Genomic DNA, 21107 nt, shown 5'->3' with positions numbered 1-21107 from the left:
CTTAACAAAAACATCCCCTGAGAAAATATCTCTATAAAAAAGCCTTGTTTGAGAACTGTAAAATACACTCAGATTCAAAGTGCCTCTGTGTTTGTTTCTGTTTGTCACTGCCGAATCCTTACCTACCTAGTCATCAAGGACCCTCTTCCCAAGGACTCCCATACCTGGCTGGGGTAGTCCATGGCATTTAAGTTCTCATAGCAAACTTCAGAGGAAATCTTCCCCTGTGTTTCCAGCAAAGGAAGGAAAAACTCCCCAGTCATCTTGAAATACAGAAAAGCACTTTGTTCTAAACAAAGGAGAAACTTTAGCAAAGGCCTAATTGCTGGAGTTTTACCAGAGCTCGAATAATGCAAGGGAAATACTCAAATATAGCTCTGACAGCATCCCCTCCATTCTAAACACAAAAGGGGAGACAAAAATGTCAAAATTCCTAACTGACAACTGAGAATAAAGACTGAGGCCTAATTATACATTTGTGGAGTACTTCCTCTCCCCAAAAGCTTACCACCATATTGCTAAAATAGTTAATTACTGTAGTTATTTTTACACAGTACATTGTGTCCATCTCTTAAGAAACAATTACAAAGTAAACTAAAAGGCAAAAACCAAGGTCTGAAAGGACAGAAAGAGCATTTAAAAAGTCTAGAATATGTTAGGATGTTAGAATGATCAGATCAGGAATTCGGACAACTATCATTAATATGCTAAGGGTTCTAATATTGGTAGATAGAATGTAAGAGCAGACAATATTAAGAGAGAAGGAAAAATCTAAGAAAGGGGTATAAAAATATGACAGTGCTAGAAGCTTTTAAAAAAGTATCAGGACAACAGGTGTTGGTGGTGCACACCTTTAATCCCAGCACTCGGGAGGCAGAGGCAGGAGGATCTATGTGAGTTCAAAGCCAGCCTGGTCTACAGAATGAGTTCTAGGACTGGCTCCAAAACTATACGGAGAAACCCTGTCTCGAGAAACCAAATAAAAAAAAAAGAAAAAGAAAAGAAAAAGAAAAAAAACCAAAAAAACAAGAAACAAAACAAAACACAAAACACAAAAAAGTAACAGGACAAAAATTTTTGATAGTTCAATTTGAAGACTGTATGACTGAGTAAAGAATGTTTGAACTTGAAGATGTCTAAATAGAAATATCCAAAACTAAAACAATGGTAAGACATACACCTAAGGAAATGTAAAAACTCACAACAGAATAGAACTAGAGCTGGCAGTCTGGATATAAAGGTCTGACTACAGATGGTACCCAATGTCCAGCCACATATATCCACATAAGATCTGAGAAAGCTTTAAAAATGGTTCTACCTTCATCCAGTAAGTAACTGATGGAAGCAGATGAAGCCAAGCACCAGGCCAACCTCTGGAGTCCATTTGAAGAGATGAGGAGTGAGTATATGAGCAAAGGGGTCAAGAGCATGATGGGGAAACCTACAGAGGCAGTTGACCCAAACACGTGGGAGTTCATGGACTCTAACCAACCTCTGGGGAGCCTGCATGGGACTGAAGTAGGCCTTCTGCTTGTGGGGTACAGTTGTATAGCCTACTGTTTGTGGAACTCCTGGCAGTGTGACCAGGATCTATCCCTTGTGCATGAGCTAGCTTTTTGGAGCCCATTCCATATGATGGAATGTCTTTCCCAGCCTCAATGCAGTGGGGAGGGACTTGGTTCTTCCTCAACTGAATGTCAGGTTTTGTTGACTCCCCATTGGAGGCCTTACTCTTTCTGATGGTTGGATGGGCAGTGGGTTGGGAGGAGGTGGGGGAAGCAGGAGGAGGGTAGAGAGGGGGAGCTGTGGTTGGTATGTATGTAAAATGGATAAAAGATTTAAAAAATTAAAAAAATGCAACTCAAAACAACTCTGAGATACCATCTTACTCCTGTCAGAATGGCTAAAATAAAAAATACCAATGACTGTCTATGCTGTAGAGGATGTGGAGAAAGAGGAACATTCCTCTATTGCTGGTGGGAATGCAAACTTGTACTACCACTTTGAAAATCAGTATGGCAGTTTCTCAGGAAAATGGGAATCAGTCTACCTCAAGATCTAGCAATTCCTTTCTTGGGCATGTACCCAAATAATGCACATTCATACAACAAAGACATATGTTCAACTATGTTCATAGCAGCATTATTTGTAATAGCTAGAAACTGGAAGCAACCTAGATGCCCCTCAACTGAAGAATGGATGGAGAAAATGTGTTTCATTTACACAATGGAGTATTACTTAGCAGGAAAAAAACAATGAAATCTTGAAATTCACAGGCAAATGGATTCAACTGGAAGAAAATATCCTGAGTGAGGTAACCCAATCACAGAAAGACAAGCATGGTATGTACTCACTCATATATGGATAGTAGACATAGAGCAAAGGACTACCAGCCTACAATCCACACCATCAGAAAAACTAGGAAACAAGGAGGATCCCCAAGATAAAAACACATGGTCCCCTGAAGAAGAGGAAAGGGACAAGAACCCCTGATCAAATTGGGAGCACGGGGTGGGGGGAAGAGAAGAGGGAAGTAGGAAAAAGAGAAGGGGAGAAGAGGAAAGGGGAGGAGAACAAGAGGGATCAGAAAGACTGAGACAAGGGAGTAGTAGAGAACAAGAAAGGAAATGCCTTGATAGAGGGAGCCAGAGAGGTCTGGCACTAGGAAAATGTTCAGGAATCCACAGGAATGACCCCAACTAAGAATCTAGGCAGTAGTGGAGAGGCTGCCTTTGATGCCCTTCCCTTGTAACGAGATTGATGACTACCTTGGTTGCCATCATAGAGCCTTCGTCCAGTAGCTGATGGAAGCAGAAGCAGGTGGCCACAGCTAAACACTGAGCCATATTTCTGGAATCCAGTTGTAGAGAGGGAGGAGGAATGAGCAAAGGAGCCAAGACTGTGCTGGAGAAACCCACAGAAACAGTTGATGTGACCTAGCAAGAGCACAGAGACCCTAGTCCTAAAGCTGGGGAACCAAAGCATTGGACCAAACCAAGCCCTCTGAGTGTAGGTGCCAGCTAGGAGGCCTCAACAGTCTATGGGACCTCTAACAAGAGCCAGTGTTTATCTCTAGTGCACAAATAGACTTTAGGAGCCCATTCCCTATGGGGTAGATACATGAAAGAGGGCCTAGGCCCTCCCCCAAATGATGTGACAGACTTTGATGATTCCCCCATGGAAGGCCTCACTATCCTTGGGGAGTGGGTAGGGCTGGGTTGGGGATATCGGTGGAGGGACATGGGAGGATGGGAGGGAGAGGGAATAGGGGAACTGATATGTAAAATAAGATTGTTTCTAAAATAAAATATAAAAAAAGAATGTAGACAGAAAAAAATTCTGGTTAGTATGGCAGCTTGCTTATAATTACAAAGGTTAGAAGAGAGACCACAGATCACCAGAGCAAACTTATGAACTAGGCTAGCTGTATTGACAAGGTCTGGTTTCAACTGGAAGACCCTACCTCAAGGAATAAGGTGGAGAAGTTGAAGACTCCCAATGTCTACCTTGACCCTCCGTGTATAACACACACACACACACACACACACACACACACACACACACATGCACACATTATGCATACACACATGCATATGTCGCACACAAAAGAAAACATCCTTAATTAGTAATAAACAGAAGCACCAGACTGAACTGGGTGTAGAGGAATGGCAGTCAGTAGATCAAGGGAAGAGGTGTATGGGCAGAGGAGCTGTGTGTGCGTGTGTTTTCTACAAGCTCCTCCACTGAGTCTTATGTACCCTAATACTTAAGAAAACTTGAATATATCCAGAGCAATATCTACATGGCTATCTGGAAAATTGTCATGGGAAATAAACATGTAGCAGAAGTAGGCTTCAGTTTCCCAAAAGCAACCCATTGTGGCAGCATTATATATGGCCAGAAATCATTTATATATCCTTCAGTTTAGATCCTGTAATCAAGCTTATGACTGAGTAATTTATAAAAAGAATATACTTTTGGGCTGGAGAGATGGCTCAGAGGTTAAGAGCACTGGCTGTTCTTCCAGAGGTCCTGAGTTCAATTCCCAGTGACCACATGGTGGCTCACAACCATCTGTAATGAGATCTGGTGCCCCCTTTGGCCTGCAGGCATACATGAAGGTAGAAAACTGTGTACATAATAAATAAATCTTAAAAAAAAAAACCCTTACTTAGTGGACATCCACAAGTTGTCGTCTGACTGTGTGTGCCATAGCACTGGGGCCACCACACACACACACACACACACACACACACCACACACCACACACAAATACATAATTAAAAAAAAAAACATACGTTTATTTCTCACAAGTCTAGCTGGAAATCCAAGGTGAAGACACCCAGGTTTAATGTCTGGTGAAGGATTTGTTTATGCTTCCAAGATGGAGTTTTGTTGCTGCATCCTCCAGAGGTTAACAATAGCCATGTCCTCATAAAGTGGAAGACTAGAAGACTTCATAAAGTCTTATAAGGGCCAATTCCATCCCATAGTACAGAGGCCTCATGATTTAGTCATCTCCTAAAATGTCACACCTTAATGACCTCATATGGCATGTTTTGTTTCAAGATACAGAATTTGGGGGACAAATGCATACTGTGAAAATGTGGGGTCTATCTTATCCCTTTGAATCAGGACAAACTCTAACTTCTTTGATAGAGTATGACAGAAGCAATGCAATGCAACCTCTAAGGCCACATTACTATAATTCATCTTTCCCCTAGAGAATACTTGGTCTTGAATTCCTAAATTTTCCATGTAAGAAACATAATTATTCTGAGATCACCATGAGGACAAAACCACACTTGGGCAGGAATTCCTTTGACATCTTGTGACAGCCTGAGTTGAGTCTGTCCTTAAGTCTTCCCAGCCAGGCACTACCATAGGAATGAAGAAATTCTTAGTAGTGAATCTTCTACCACCAGTAGCTCTAGACTCCAGATCAGACTACCTGAAACATAGAGTAGCAAACATGAACAGTCCTTCCCATGCCCTACGTGGATTCCTGACCTACAACATCAAATGGTGTCTTTAGGTTCATGTGTACAGCTACAGAAAACTTGAATTAAAAATTGACTGCCATTGCCAAGAATGTTCTGTTCTGCCCTGTGTTCTCGTCTCCAAATCTGCCTCATACATAGAAACTACCAGTATCAGTGTGCTCTACAGACAATGTGGTGCAAACCTGAATGAACAGTGAATGGTTAATGAAGTCCCTAAAAACACTAATGTCTAGGGATATGGTGCTTGATCTCAGGCCTCTATGGTGGGACTTTACTGTTCATCATGCCATGACCTTGTTTAGAACCCAACAAAATAAAAACTTTTCATTTCATTTTCTTTCTGAAAAATCTTGATTGATCTCACAGCTACTTACATTTAAATGAACTAAATGATTCTGACATCTCAGAGAGCTGCTAATCTTGGGGAAATGAAAAATATAACAATCTAGATGGCAGTTATACAGTGCGCTTTAAAGAATAGGGCAGGACATTTGGGTCTTCCCCCCACCCCATGCACTCTCTAGTTCCCTCACTTGCTTCCTTCTCTCTTCTCTCTCTCTCAAAACACTAGTCTTATTTGAAGGAAGAGTCCCAATTCCAATTCCTCTTTTTAAAAATTAATTTGTATTTGAATTAAAAAACAATCTTGTTTTACATATCAATCCCAAGTCCCTCTCCCATCCATCCTCCCATGCCCCCCACCATCTCCCCATCCCACCCCCCCATCCACTCCTTAGGGAGGATGAGGCCCCCATCGGGGATCATCAAAATCTGTCATATCATTTGGGGCAGTACTTAGATCCTCCCCCATGTATCTAGGTTTAGAGAGTATCCCTTCATAGGGAATGGGCTCCCAAAGCCCATTCATACCCTAGGGATAAATACTAGTTCTACTGCCAGAGGCCCCATAGACTGCCCAAGCCCCCCAACTGATACCCACATTTCCATGCCCCCAATTTACTCAGGAGGTCTTGTCCCTTTCCCCTTCTAGGAAGTGTCTATGTATGTCCCTTGTAGGGTCCTCCTTGTTTCCTAGCTTCTCTGGGGTTGTGGTTTGTAGGCTAGTTCTCCTTTGCTCTATATTTAATATCCATTTTTGAGTGATTACGTGCTATGTTTGTCTTTCTGTGTCTGGGTTACCTCACTCAGGATGGTTTCTTCTAGTTCCATCCATTTGCCTGCGAATTTCAAGATGTGATTGTTTTTGTTTTACTCCATTGTGTAAATGTACCAAATTTTCTTTATCCATTCTTTGGTTGAGGGGTATCTAGGTTGCTTCTAGGTTCTGGCTATTACAAATAATGCTACTATGAATATAGTTGAACAGATGTCCTTGTGATATTAATGTGCATCCTTTTAGTATATGTCTAAGAGTCAAATTTCTGGGTCTTGAGGTAGATTAATTCTCATTTTCTGAGAAACTGCCATATTGATTTCCAAAGTGGCTGTACAAGTTTGCATTTCTGATGGGGGCGGTCCTTCTGTGTATGTTTGTCTTATTGGTTGATAAATAAAGCACTGTTGTCTAATAGGGAAGCAAGATAGGCAGGACTAGGAGAGAAGGTGGATTCTGGGAAATGTAGTAAAGGAGTTGCCATGTGATTTCCAGGAAGAGAGGACGCACATGTCCAGTGTCCTTGATAAGTTCTTATAAAATATATAGATTAATAGTTATGGTTCATACTTAAAACAGAGCAGGCATATAAGAAATCCTAGTCATTGGCCAGCAACATTGTACCTAATATAAGTCTCTGTGTGTTATTTGGGGGCCCTAACATGTTGGTAGAACTCAGGCGGCTGGCAGAAAGAGCCTTTCTCGACATCCTCCCCAGCATAAACCGTCATTGGTGTCTTTGATTTTAGTCATTCTGGCAGGTATAAGATGGTATCTAAGAGTTGTTTTTATTTGCATTTCCCTGTTGGCTGAGGATGTTGAACAATTTCTTAAGTGCCTTTTGGCCATTTGAGATTCTTCCATTGAGAATTCTCTATTTAGATCTGTACTCTAATTTCTCTTCTTTTTGCAAACTCTACTGGTTCCCCATGAGAGATTAGTGGACCTTACTTTGCTGTCTTTTTTCAGCAAATGAGGTCAGTACAGTGTTAGTCTCATGACTGGGGCATATGGTGGGCACAGTTCTTCCCATTTCCCCTCTAAGAGTAATGCACAGCTTGGAGAAGTCACCCAGGCTACATCCAGAGGCTATTGATTTGATTCCAAAAAGAAAATCTATAGAAAATGTATTCTTTCCAGTGTCATTACTTTGCTCTATTCTTTTTCTATAACTATCCAGTTAAGATTTACTGTAAGACCTTGTAGTGGAGCTTACTCTTAGCCATAACAGTGGGGCTCTGTTTGAGGTTGTTACACAGCCCTCACAGTAGCTGAAATTAGCTACTTCTTTGGAGCTGGGTATATCACAGAAGGGTGATGATGTCAGATGGATCTGCCCTGATCTCCACTTGACCTCTGTGATAAAAGGTGGGTGTTAAAGGTCTGGGGAGGATGTAAGTTTTGGGGAAATCTGCATTCCGGCATGAAGATATGTCATTGCTGACCTTGATATTTCATTTTATAAGAGGTGACATTTGCTTTTTATATCATCCAGTTTATTTCATACACTAGAACACAAGGAAAAAGATTAATGAGTTTGGGGTCAGCAAGATGGGTTAGTGGGTTACTTGCTGCCAAGTCTGAAATTTTGAGTTTGATCTGCAGGACCCACATGGTGGCAGGAGACCACCAACTCCCGGAATTAACTACCAAATGCACATTGAAGCATAGATGTGCTCCCCACTACTTACAAAATAAATGAATATAATAAGATGTATTTTTAAGATACATGAATTTGAACTCAGGTCTCCCATTCACTGTGTTTTCTGATACATAGGTTTTTTGTGTGTGTGTGTGATGTAAGTTACCCATCTATAAAATTGAGTGGTAAGTAGTACCTACTAAACAAGGATTAAAATAATTTATAAGGGTTAAGTGAGTTACACATACAAAGCATCTGCAACAGTTCATGTGGTAAGTACTCAACAAATGTGAGCTATGACTATAAATTAACTATCTTTTAGGAGAGATGAGTGGTTGTCATCTAAAATTAACTTCCTGTGATCTTTCCACTTCTCACCATAAAGACACTTAATTTCATGTTTAAAGAACTTTATAGGGCTACCACATCACCTCCTGGCTTCAGTATTGAGTGCTTGCTTACATTGGAGAAGAAGGGTAACTGGGCCAGGCAATTACTTCAGAAATGAGACTTTGAGTTTCAGCAAGACTAGACAGATGTTGTGCTTAGCAACTGTCTTCCAAGTGCCTGTTGTTTCCACGTGTCTCCTCATGAAGAACTGAGCCACCTCTGTTTCCCCCGAAACATTTGAGTACTCATAGCTCTTGGGCATTTCTAATCCTCTCAACATTTTTGGGAAGGAGATTACTCAATCCTACATCTCCACATATGATCTTAGAATAGTTTTTTAAAGAGTGTTTTTTTAAAAAGGGTATGGTGTCATACCCTTGTAATTCCAATGCTTGGTGAGGCAGAGTCAGGAAAATGGAGAGGTTGAAGTTAGCCTGGAATACACAATAAGATCCTGTCAGAAAGAGGAGAGTTGGGGGAGGGAAGAAAAGAGAAGAAAGAAAATCTTTGGACATTACTATTAAGAAAAAGTGATTGAGTTGGGCGGTGGTGGTGCACACCTTTAACCCTAGCACTTGGGAGACTGAGGCAGGTGGATCTCTGTTAGTTGGAGGCCAGCCTGGTCTACAGACAGAGTTCCAGGACAGACTCCAAAAAAGCTATGGAGAAACCCTGTCTCATAAAACAAACAAACAGAAAAACAGAAAAAGTGATTGAGAAATGAACCTTATTTTGAAACACAAGTATATCTATTCAAAAGTGTCAAGGGGAAATACAAAACCACCAGCAATAATAACTGCTGCAAGCAAGATCTATGCATGGATGCTAAAGTCAGAATGCAAATGTGTTAGGAGGCCTGCATGACTAAGTACCCCTTCAAGACAACTGTTAATGACAAAAGCAGTAAACCAGTGACCTCATGATGGAAGAACAAGGCAGGTACCACCTTATATAGAAGATAAAGTCAGTACCACTGTGACAGTACATACTAAGACCCCCCACATTTCTTCTGGAGCATTGTTGCCCAAAATACATGACTTACTCTCAATCATGAGGAAACATTAAGCAAATTTAAACTGAAAAACATTTATAAGGCAACCAGTGAATTTTCTTTAAATAGTTGATTGTCAGGGAAGACAGGTGATAACAAGAGAATATCTCAGATTTGAGAAGAAAGGCTAAGGAGGGGCAGCTCAAGGGCAAGAGGAAATGAAGACGAGGAAAAGGATGGAGTGGGAAGCAACTGAGATCCATACTCTTTACAGGTGTTGTACCCAGTGTTCATATTCTGGTTTTGGTAATCATACTACAGTCAGAAAACATGAACATTCCCAGGTCTGAATGAAAGGTAGATGGAAAAACTCTTCATAATAATTTTGTGACTTTTTATAAGTCTAAAATAATTTCAAGATACAAACAATACAAAGCAAAATACATTTTATTTTGTAAAATATTTTGATTGAAATAGAATTATATCACTTTCTCCTTCCCTTTCAGCCCTCTTGCCCAGTGGTTCTCAATATGTGGGTTGTGATCCACTTGGGTATTGAACGACTCTTTCATAGGGATCACATATCAGATATTCTGCATCTCAGATATTTATATTACAATTTATAATTGTAACAGAATTTTACAGTTATGAAGTAGAAATGGAATAATTTTATGGTTGGGGTCACCACAATATGAGGAACTGTATTAAAGTGTCACAGCATTAGAAAGGTTGAGAACCACTGATCTAGCCCCCCACAGCTCTCCTCCCTTGAGCCCTTTCCATGTCCCCTTACACTCAAGTTAATAGTCTCTTTTTCTTTACTATTGTTTCTTTCATATGTATGTATGCATATGAACATATATATATGTACATATATATATGTACAACTTTTTGAGTCCATTTTTATTGTTTATGTGTACATGGTTTTAGGGATGAGTACTCTGCCCTGGACATGCAATAGTGGGGCTCATCTCTCGGAAAAGCTAATTCTTCCAGCAGTCATTAGTTGCCTGTAGTTCTAGGGGTGGAATCCCATGAAAGTTTCTCCCTTCCACATTAACATATCCTTTGATATTGAAATTGTTCTGGTATTGCTTATGCAGTCATTTCTAAGAGAGACTGTTTCACAGCAGATTTCCTGGTATTCTGGCTCTTAAATTAGTCTGCCCCTCTTTCTTGTTTATCCTCAAGCCATAGATGTAGGAGCTGTGATATAGATGTATCCGTTGGAGCTGGGATCCCTACAGTCTCTCTATCTCTGCACTATGTCCAGTTTTGGTTTTCTGTGGTGTAAAGAGAGGCTTCTTTGATGAGGATGATGACCACTTATCTGTCAATATAAGGGTAAGATTTAGAATGTAGTAAAGAATTATGCTGGTCTAGCAAAATGGCAGTAGGAGATTCTCTCTTAAGGTCCATGACCTCACAAGCCCTGGGAAGCTGGCTAGGTTTCCAGTACCAAGCATGATTTTCCTAGCTGACATCTAGTCATAGAACACTGCAAATCTTAACTTCAAAAAAGGTACAGTGGGGGAGTGGAGTGATGACTCAGCTGGTAAAAATATGTTCTCTAGAGCTAGCTAGCCTGAGTTTGATCCACAGGATCCATACAGATAGATGCAGGAGAAAACCAACTCTTAAAGGTTGTCCTCTGTACCAATTCATGCCTCTTGGTTCCAGCCCTGCTTGAGCTCCTGTCCTGACTTCATTCAGTGATGGATGAATATGTGAAAGTGTAAGCCAAATAAACCTTTTCTTCCCTAACTTGATTTTGGAGATGATATTTCATCATAAGAATAGTAACCCTAACTAAGATTATTTGAGAAACTCTGACATTATTTGAGAAACTCTGAAAGTTGGACTAGACACTTTCTTTAACTCTAGCTGAATTCCTTGAGTGGGGCTGAGCATGGCTTGTTCCTTGGATTCATACCTAACTATAGTTCTTAGAGGTCAAATATTTAAGATTTATTAGGCAACAAATAATGAGAAGACTGTTGGTCACATGGGAAGGCCCTGGCCTCATTACTAATACACTTTGGAGTTTGCTCATGCTGATAGTGGTTGATAATCTAAGAAAAGTGACATTTAATTAATGCTTTCAATCCTCATAATGGTTTATGGGTGTTAGAATATCTGCAACAGCAACAGTGAACACTGACTGAATGTACTCTGTTTAAGAACCCCCCAGGAGTTGGCTGCGTGGCCTAATGGATAAGGCGACTGGCTTCAGATCAGAAGATTGCAGGTTTGAGTCCTGCCGTGGTGGAGGGAAGTGGTGTGTTTATTTTAGCCGGGCGTTGGTGGCGCACGCCTTTAATCCCAGCACTGGGGAGGCAGAGGCAGGCGGATCTCTGTGAGTTCGAGACCAGCCTGGTCTACAAGAGCTAGTTCCAGGACAGCCTTCAAAAGCCACAGAGAAACACTGTCTCGAAAAACCAAAAAAAAAAAAAAAAAAAGAAGAAGAAGAACCCACCAGGAGCTGGGTTCAGATCTTGACTTGAGTCCTTGTTAGACTCACTGGGGAGTGGGATAAACACAAAGGGTTCAGCTATCACAGAACAAAAGCTAGAAATGGAGCATCAGAGTGGAAAACAGGTGTTGAATTCTAGGGCATCTGTAAAGAGTTTGGGGCCAAAGACTGTGGCAGATCCAGGACAGCACAGAGATGAAGGAATGGGAAGTGGGTAGGGACCCATTGGTGGCAATGTTAACACTTAAAGCAAGAATGCGTCAGGCAGTGGTGGCACATACCTGTGATTCCAGCATAGGCCAGCCTGATCTATAACATGAATTTCAGGACAGTCAGGGCTACACAGATGTGGTGGTTTGAATGGGTATGGCCCCTAGAAACTCGTGTGTTTGAATGCATGGCCCACAGGGATTGGCACTATTAGAATGTATGGTCTTGTTGGAGTAGTAATAGCCTTGGAGAAAGTGTGTCACTATGGAGGCAGACTTTGAGGTCTCATATATGCTCAAGCCACAGCAAGTGTGACAGTTCACTTCCTGTTGAATGGGGATCAAGATGTAGAACTCTCAGTTCCTTCTCTATCACCATGTATGTCTGCCTGCACACAACCATGTCCCACCATGATGAAAATGGACTAAACCTCTGAACTTGTAAGCCAGCCCTAATTAAATGTTTTCCTTTATAAGAGTTGCTGTGGTCATTTCTTTGTAGCAATAGAAACCCTAACTAAGACAACAGAGAAACCCTGTCTTGAAAAACAAACAATTAAATAAAATAATGTACAACATTATTATTGGTGATATACCTTGGAGGTATATCACTAGCTTAGTATGCGCAAGGTGCTGGATTTGACATCTTGTACTACAAAACACAATGAATGTAAATTGCATTTCTGCAGTTCTACTCTAAAACAATGTGCAAAAACTATCAGGACTTGGGAAGAAACTAAAGCCATGAACATTACCAGGTAGCTGTTGCTAATAAAAATGAGCTGGGGTGGGGGGGGGGTTGCTGGAGAGATGGCTCAGTGGTTAAGAGCACTGGTTGCTCTTCCAGAGGACCTGAGGTCAATTCCCAGCAACCACATGGTGGCTCACAACCATCTGTAATGATATCTGGTGCCAGCTTCTGGCCTGCAGGGATACTTGGAGGCAGAACACTGTATACATAATAAATAAATTTTTAAAAATGAGCTGGAATTTGTAGAGGCTATATAACCTATATATAATACAGGGCCTTATTAAAGGCTTTATATACATAGTTATATCTAACCACCCAATGTACCTATGGACTAGGCCAATACTGTTACCATTTTATAGACCAAGAAAAGGAGATTTAGAGATTTTGATTAATCAGACCACAGTCACAAGGGTGTTTGACCTAAACTCAGGTTATTTGATCAGAGAGCTGGGATTTGTACTCCACATTCAAATAATTATAGTGAGACAAAATGGGCATATAGGGCCATATTAGACACCTATAACAGAAGGTGCTGGACTAGGTGCTTTGTGTGTCTTTGGTACAGGATGTGAGGCCATGTGGGTGGGTCTTCTTGTCTACTAGTGCAAGCCTGATGGTTCTAGACTGGTGAGAGCAGTCTAGGAGGAAGTGAATCAGCACCTGACTGTGGGAGTCCTTGGGAAGGGAGAGGAATCTTCCGTGTTAGCCATAAGAAAAGCAGTTGCTAACATGGAAGACCAAGGGTGCCTTGTCGGGAAGGGAGGCCATTGGATTGCTTTAAGTAAGTTGGGGATTACTTCCTAGCCTTGGAGGTGAAAAAAATCTTGATATCATTAAAAGGAGAAAAATGAGGATTCTCCTTAAAACTTCCTCTAGTGTTAACTGCTGGTTGAGATGGGGTACACCTGGAATGCCAGCACAAAGGAGGCTGAGGAAGAAAGATGGAGAATTAGAGCAGAGCCTGATCTACATAGCAAGACTGTCTCAAAAGAGAAAGGAAGGGAAGGAACAAGAATGGGGGAGAGAAAGGAAGGACACAGAATTAGCTATAATTTTTTAAGGGTGAAGACAATTCTGCAGTGATTTTGAGTGAGGAAGAAATTTCCCAGGGGAAAAACACTTAAAAGATACTTGGTATCAATTTCTCTAATTTCCTGAAGTCTGACATTAAAGAGAAACTTTCTTTCACATGAAAAATAATTTCCAGGCTAGGGAGGTATTTGTGGTAGAGTGTTTGCCTACTATACATGAGACCCTGGGTACAATATCCAGCAAACACATGCAAATACTGCCTACCCTAGTATTGTTATGCTACCCCTTGGGTCTTTGATGAGCTTGAAGATTAGACTGTCACAATTATTGTTCTCTCTTCCTAGATAGAAATATTAGATTCAAGACTTAAACTTTCCATCTTAGGATAACTCTACAATAATCTCTGTTATGTCTTTACCCTAGGACTGCATATGTAGTTCTTTCTATTTGCTCTAGTTGTGTTACTGGTGATAGGTCTTAGGTGTGTTTGTTCTTTTTTTTTCCTTCTCCTAGAGCATACTTGATATTTGCTATCTTTGTATATAGTTTCCTATCAAGCCTAAATCTTTTTCTTTAAACTAAAAGGGGAATTGTAGTGAGATATCCACCCCTCCCACACCTGCAGCACTGACCACACCGGGCATGGTCACCGGTGGGAACAGACAGAGGAGAGGACTAGAACTGGGGCTGGGACCCCAGAGCTCACTCTTGCTTCTGCTTGGGATCCCTGGGGGGATCCTTTGAGCTGGAACCTGTGTCGGTCACCTGCCTCTTATGAAAGTGCATTCTCCCCAAATAGACTTTACTTAACCTGTACTGAGTCTAGTGAATCTTGATTCCCAGGCAACACACACACACACACGTAATAACAGTAATAATCAAATCACTGTGAATGGTTTGAAAAATACTATCTTCTATTTTTGAAGTAAACTTGTAGTGATTCTTAGTAGTTATTGGTAAAGTCTTTATACAGATAGAAATATATGTTCAACAGTCTAGAGCTCCAACAGTTAAAATCATCTTGTGCTACTCCTTCGGTGCTCTTGGTTGTCCACTTGACTACATCTGAAATGAACTATAATCCAGAATGGAAGGCACACCTGGGAGAATTTTTTTGCCTGGTTTGAAGTGGATGAATCCACTTCTAGTCTGGACCTTTGAGGCAGGAGGATCCATGCCTTTGATCCAGATCTTGAGTAGGAAGACACATTCGTTTAATCTGGGCCACACCTTCTGCTGGAAGTCTATATAAAAATATAGAATATGGGAGCTTTTTCTCTTTGCCTGCTTCACCTCACCTTGCTAGCGCATCCATTCCTTCACTGGCATTGGAGCCTACTTCTTTGGAACGCTAGCAAATAGAAGATCTGCTGAGACAACCAACTTTGTGGATGGAGCAACTACTGGATTCTTGAACTTTCTCTTCATAGCTAGCCATTGTTGAATTAGCTGGGTTTCAGCTTGTAAGTCATTCCAATAAATCCCTTTACACACACACATGTACTGCATCTAAAATGTTTACATCAGTCTCGGGGGCACTTTCCCTGTTTCTGTGACAAACTAACTGGCAAAAGCTACTTAGGAAAGAAAGGGTTTATTCTGGCTTACATTTTTTTTGCTTTTGTTTTATTTTTAGTTAGCATAAAAAGTAATAGGTTTTTCTTTATGGCACTTTCACTGTTTTATTTGATCCTCCTCCTCCCTCCCCACTGTATTATTCCACCTCAGCATCTTCTTTCCACTTTTATGTCACATGTTGTAACAGGACTCCAGACTTAGCACAACTGATGCCATGTTGGAGGCACTGGCCTTAGAACCCAGCATGTAGGCCTCAACACCTGCCAAAACAGAGACAAAGACCATTAAAGACCCACAGTTCCAGGATCCAGAAAAGTCCCTAAATGTACTAACCTTTCTTTTTGGCTTTATAGTTTCACTTCTCACTAACTGTTCCTGTTAACCAAAGTGTATAAACCAGGATGTGCTTTTTGAACACAAAAGATAAAGGACACTGAGGCTGTGGGCTGCATGATTTGGGCAGGTTTCCCATGCACCTGCCCTGCTGTTGGGCAATGCAGACTTTCTATTTGGCTTTAAGAGTGTACTGGTACTACTCTTGTTGCCTAGGTCTTCTGAGGTTGTGGACTGTGTAGGCTGTTAATCCTTTGCTTTTTGTCTAATATCCACTTATTAGTGAATACATACTATGTTTGTCTTTTTGGGTCTTGGTTATCTCACTCAGGATGATTTTTTTCTAGTTCTGTCCATTTGCCTACAAATTTCAAGATGTCTTTTTTTTTTAACCACTGAGTAGTACTCCATTGTGCAAATGTATGCATATTTTCTTTATCCTTTCTTTGGTTGAGGGGTATCTAGGTTGTTTTCAGGTTCTAGATATATTCAAATAATGTTACTATGAGCATAATTGTGTAAATGTCCTTGTGGTATGAATATGCATCCTTTGTGTATATGCACAAAAGTGGTATTGCTGGATCTTGTAGATTGGTTCCCAGTTTCCTGAGAAACCACCATATTGATTTCCGAAGTGGCTATACAAGTCAGCAATAGAGGAGTGTTTTCCCCACTCCGTCCGCATCCTCTCCAGTATAACCTTTTATTAGTGCTTTTGATCTTGGCCATTCTGACAGGTGTAAAGTGTTATCTTGGAGATGTTTTGATTTGTATTTCTCTGATGGCTAAGGATGTTGAGGATTCCTTAAATGTCTTTTGGCCATTTGAGATTCTTCCGTTGATAGTTCTCTGTTTAGATATATATGCCATTTTTAATTGTATTATTTGGACCCTAAGAGAGACATACATGGATCAACCTAGGAATAGGAAAAAAACAAGATCTCCTGAGTAAATTGGGAGTGGGAGGGGTATGAGGAGGGGTGAGAGGGGAGAGGGGAGGAGAGAAGGAAAGTGGGGAAAATGCATGACTCAATAAAAACAAGGTTAAAAAAGGGCATTGGTGTTCTCTTGTGGAATTACCTTGCAACACATGTTCTAGCACTCTCCTCATACTCTTCCTAAGACATGATTTCCCCATCTTGTTTCATGATCTACAGTCACAGTAAGTTCATATATGTAAAAATTAGAAGCTAGTGCCTATGTATGAGAGAACATGTAGTATTTGTCTTCCTGAGCCTGAGTTAACTTTCTCTCTCTCTCTCTCTCTCTCTCTCTCTCTCTCTCTCTCTCTCTCTCTCTCACTCTCACTCTCTTTCTCTCTCTGTGTGTGTAATCAATCCATATTCATACAGATTTATATTATCATTTCTTCTTCTTTATCCTACTTTTTCTCTCTCCTCCTCTTCCTTCATTGGTTTTAGACAGGATCTCATCAAGATCTCTGTTCTTGAACCAGGTGGTGGTGGGGCACGCCTTTAATCCCAGCACTTGGGAGGCAAAGGCAGGTGGATCTCTGAGTTCAAGGCCAGCCTAGTCTATAGAGTGAGTTCTGAGACAGCCAGTGCTACACAGAGAAACTGTGTCTTGAAAAACCAAAAAAAACAAAAAAATGAATGAAATTCCATTGTATATATGTGATGGGGGAAATACTTCTGTGTATGTTTATAAATAAAATACTTGCTTGGCCAATGAGACAGCAGGTTAGGCTGGACTAGGAGTCAAAGAGGATTCTGGGAATTGTAGTAGAAAAATGGTGTTCCAGACAGGAAGTGACATAACAAGGAGACTCATATTTAAGAAGAGGAAAAAGGAAGTGTCGCTCTCTTTTCCCCTCAGCTCCTGCTCCAGCGTCATGATGTGATTCACCAGCAAGGAGGGACGCCAAATAGGCGTCCAATAAGATAAGTCCCATAAAATATATAGATGTATGGTAATTGAGACTGAGCTAACAAATGAGAATCCTAGTCATTGACCAAGCAGCTTTGTAACTAATACAAGTCTCTCTGTGTATTCATTTGGGCCTAACTCGGGCGGGCGGCTGACGTAAAGCTCACACATGGCGGTGGGGCTCAGGTGGCTTTTGGCAAAAAGATTTATCATAACATATATGTACCATATTTTCATTATCCATTCATCTGTTAATAGACAGCTAGGCTAATTACATTTCCTTGGTATTGTGAATAGTGCAGCAATAAAAATGGATGTGCAAGTATGTCTGTGGTAGGATATGGAGTCCTTCAGGTGTGTGTCCAGGATTGGTATAGCCGGGTCCTGTTAGTTCCATTTTTAAATGTTTGAGAAACCTCTACCCTGATTTCTGAATATGCTTATACTTACACTCCCACCAGCAGTTCCTCTTTCCCCACATCCTCACCAGCATTTTTTAAATTTAAATTTTATTTTATAGATATGTGTAGTTTGCCTGCATGTATGTCTGTGCACCACTTATGTGTATGGCACCTAAGGAGGCCAGAAGAAGGCATCAGATCCCTTGGAGTTACAAATGGTTTTGAGTTGTCAGGTGGGTTCTGGGAATTGAACTCAGGTGTTCTGAAAGAGCAGTCAGCTTTTAAGTGCTGAACCTTAAAAGTTTTATAATTTTTATTATAAAACTCTCCAGTTTTATAATTTTTAAAAAGATTTATTTATTATGTGTACTGTGCTCTGCTGCATGTATGTCTGCATGCCAGAAGAGGGCACCTGATCTCATTACAGATGGTTGTGAGCCACCATGTGGTTTTGGGAATTGAACTCAGGACCTCTGGAAGTCCAGCCAGTGCTCTTACCCTCTGAGACATCTCTCTAGCCCCTATAATAGGTTTTCTTGATAACAGTCATTCTGATTTGGTTAGATGGAATCTTAAAGTAGTTTTAGTTTGCATTTGCCTAATGAATAAGGATGTATTTCTGTGTATGTTCATCTTATTGATTGTTGAATGAAGTACTGTTTGGCCAATGAGGCAACACATTAGATGGGACTAGGAGTCAAAGAGGATTCTGGGAAATGTAGTAAAGAAGTGATGATCCAGGCAGGAAGTGACATAGTAGGGAGAGACATATTTAAGGAAGGACAAGCAGGAAGTGGTCCCTTTTCCTCTCCTCTCTTCCTCCAGATTCGAGATGTGATCCACCGGCAAGGGAGGATGCCACTGGAAGGTGTTCGATAAGATAAGTGTTATAAAATATATACATTTATGATAATTAAGACTGAGCTAACAGATGAGAAATCCTAGTCACTGGCCAAGCAGCATTTGTACATAATAGAAGTCTTTGGGGCCCTAACTCGAGTGGGCAGCTGGCATAAAGCACACACGTGGCAGTGGGGCTCGGTGGCTTTTGGTGGAAAGATCTATCATAACATTAAATACTTATAAATTTTATTATTTTTATTATTATTAATTTGAATTTGTGTGTATGTGTGTGTGATGTGTACATGAGTTCAGGGATATCTGTGCCACACTATACGTATAGAATTCAGAGGACAACTCTGTGGAGTCATTTTTCTCTTTCACCTTTAATTGACTCCCTGGATTGAAATCAGATTACCAGGCTTGCATGGAGAGCAACTTTATCCCCCTAGTGATCTCAGGATGCTGAACACTTAAAAATATTCATTGACCCATTTGTTTCTTCTTCTTTCCTCCTTGACTTTTTGTGTGTTTAATTTTGGTATATATATATATATAAATATTATATATATATAATATATAATATATAATATATAATATAATATATAATATAATATATATATTAAATCCCTGTCTGAAGTCCATCTGGCAAAGATTATCTCCTATCCTGGAGGCTGTCTAATCACTCTATTGGTAGTTTGCTTTGCTTTGCAAAAGCTTTGATATCCCATGAAAATCCCTTTATCTGTTCTTGGGGATGTTTCATTTGCTACTAAAGTCCTATTCAGAAGGTCTATGTCCATACTCTTATCTTGAGGGTTATTCCCTTTTCCCCTGGCAGTTTTGGCATTTCATGTTTACATTGAGATATTTGATCCACTTTGAATATATTTTTATCCAGGATGGGAATATGGATCTGATTTCATTCTTCTGCAGATGGATATCCAGGTTTGTCAGCACTATTTGTTAAATAAAGTTGCCTCCCCTGTCTGGTGTATGTTTTTGATAACTTTCTTAAAAATTAGGTGGCCATAGCTATGTAGGTTTATTTATGGGTCTTATATTATGCTCTGTTGATTTACATGCCTGTTTTTGTACTAATATATGCTGTATTCACCACACCACTGTGGTTCTGCAGTAATTTGGGGTCAGTTCTCCTTCTTAGGACTGCGCTTGGCTAGATATCCATGGTCTTTTGTGTTTTTATAAGAGTGATTTTTGTTTTGCTTTTCCATCTGGACTGGGCCTGCAAGTGGCCGGCATGCTCCGATCTATTGGAGCTAACTGCTGCTTGGCCGGCCTCCGAGGACCAGCATATGCCCCAGCTGAGCAAAGACGGTGGACTGGAGCAGTACCATCGCAGCGGGCGTGTGCGGTGCCCTCTTCATTGGGTACTACATCTACTTTGACTGCAAAAGGCAGAGTGATCCCAACTTCAAGAACAGGCTTCGAGAACAAAGAAAGAAACGGAAGCTTGCTAAGGAAAGAGCTGGGCTTTCCAAGTTACCTGACTTAAAAGATGCTGAAGCTGTTCAAAAATTCTTCCTTGAAGAGATACAACTTGGTGACGAGTTATTAGCACAAGGTAAATATGAGAAGGGTGTAGACCACCTGACAAATGCAATTGCTGTGTGTGGATAGCCTCAGCAGCTGCTGCGAGTGTTGCAGCAGGCTCTTCCACCACCAGTGTTCCAGAGGCTTCTGACCAAGCTTCCAACCACTAGTCAGAGAACTGTAAGTGCTCAGAGCTTGACTGAAGATGATGTGGAATGAGCCAGATACCAACATGATAAAATCTCAGTTAAAAATGATTTAACCATTAGCTTGGAAGCTAATAGGCTCTGGGGGAATAAGGGTAAATATGCTTGGCATGAACTGTCCTACACTGAAGTCTACCAAAGTGAATGTGGACTTTGAGTAGATCCATTGTCTCTTCTATTTATTTTCTCCAGTGAAAGGTATTTTGATAGAAGTTTTCATGTTAAAAATACACTGAGTTAACCAAAAAGATATCATGTATTTCATTTATTCTTAAGGCACGCAATTCAGATATAAATACAGCAGAGTTACTACTTTGGTTAAAAACTCCTGGTGATGAATTTTAAAAGATTGCAAGAGAGTATGAAGGATAGTTGAATAATGCCCATTTTTAAACACTACTACGTTTTCATAAAATTGGATAGAAACTTGTTTGTGAAAACTGAGCATTAAAATCTTGCAGAGACTGTTAAAAAAAGAATGATATTTTTCTAGTTCTGTGAAGAATGTGACTGAAAATTCATGGGAATTAATTTGATCTGCAGATTCTTTTGGTAGTATAGCCACTTTCACAATATCAGTTCTGACAGGAACATGAGAGATCTTTCCATATTTTACTGTCTTCTTCAATTTCTGTTTTCAAAGTCTTAACATTTGCATTATAGAAATCTTTTCACTTCTTTGGTTAGGATTCTGGGTATTTGG

The 21107-nt window shown here is 40.5% G+C and overlaps 1 pseudogene; it reads left to right on the top strand.

Annotated features, from left to right (window-relative positions):
- LOC107980340 overlaps positions 1–20756 on the top strand; it is a 100885-nt pseudogene extending 80129 nt beyond the window's left edge.
- The last annotated feature ends 351 nt before the right edge of the window (positions 20757–21107 follow it).

The sequence above is a fragment of the Cricetulus griseus genome, chromosome 6 (assembly GCF_003668045.3).
Source record: "Cricetulus griseus strain 17A/GY chromosome 6, alternate assembly CriGri-PICRH-1.0, whole genome shotgun sequence".
Lineage (NCBI taxonomy): Eukaryota > Metazoa > Chordata > Mammalia > Rodentia > Cricetidae > Cricetulus > Cricetulus griseus.
This window is presented reverse-complemented; position numbering and strand designations above follow the sequence as displayed.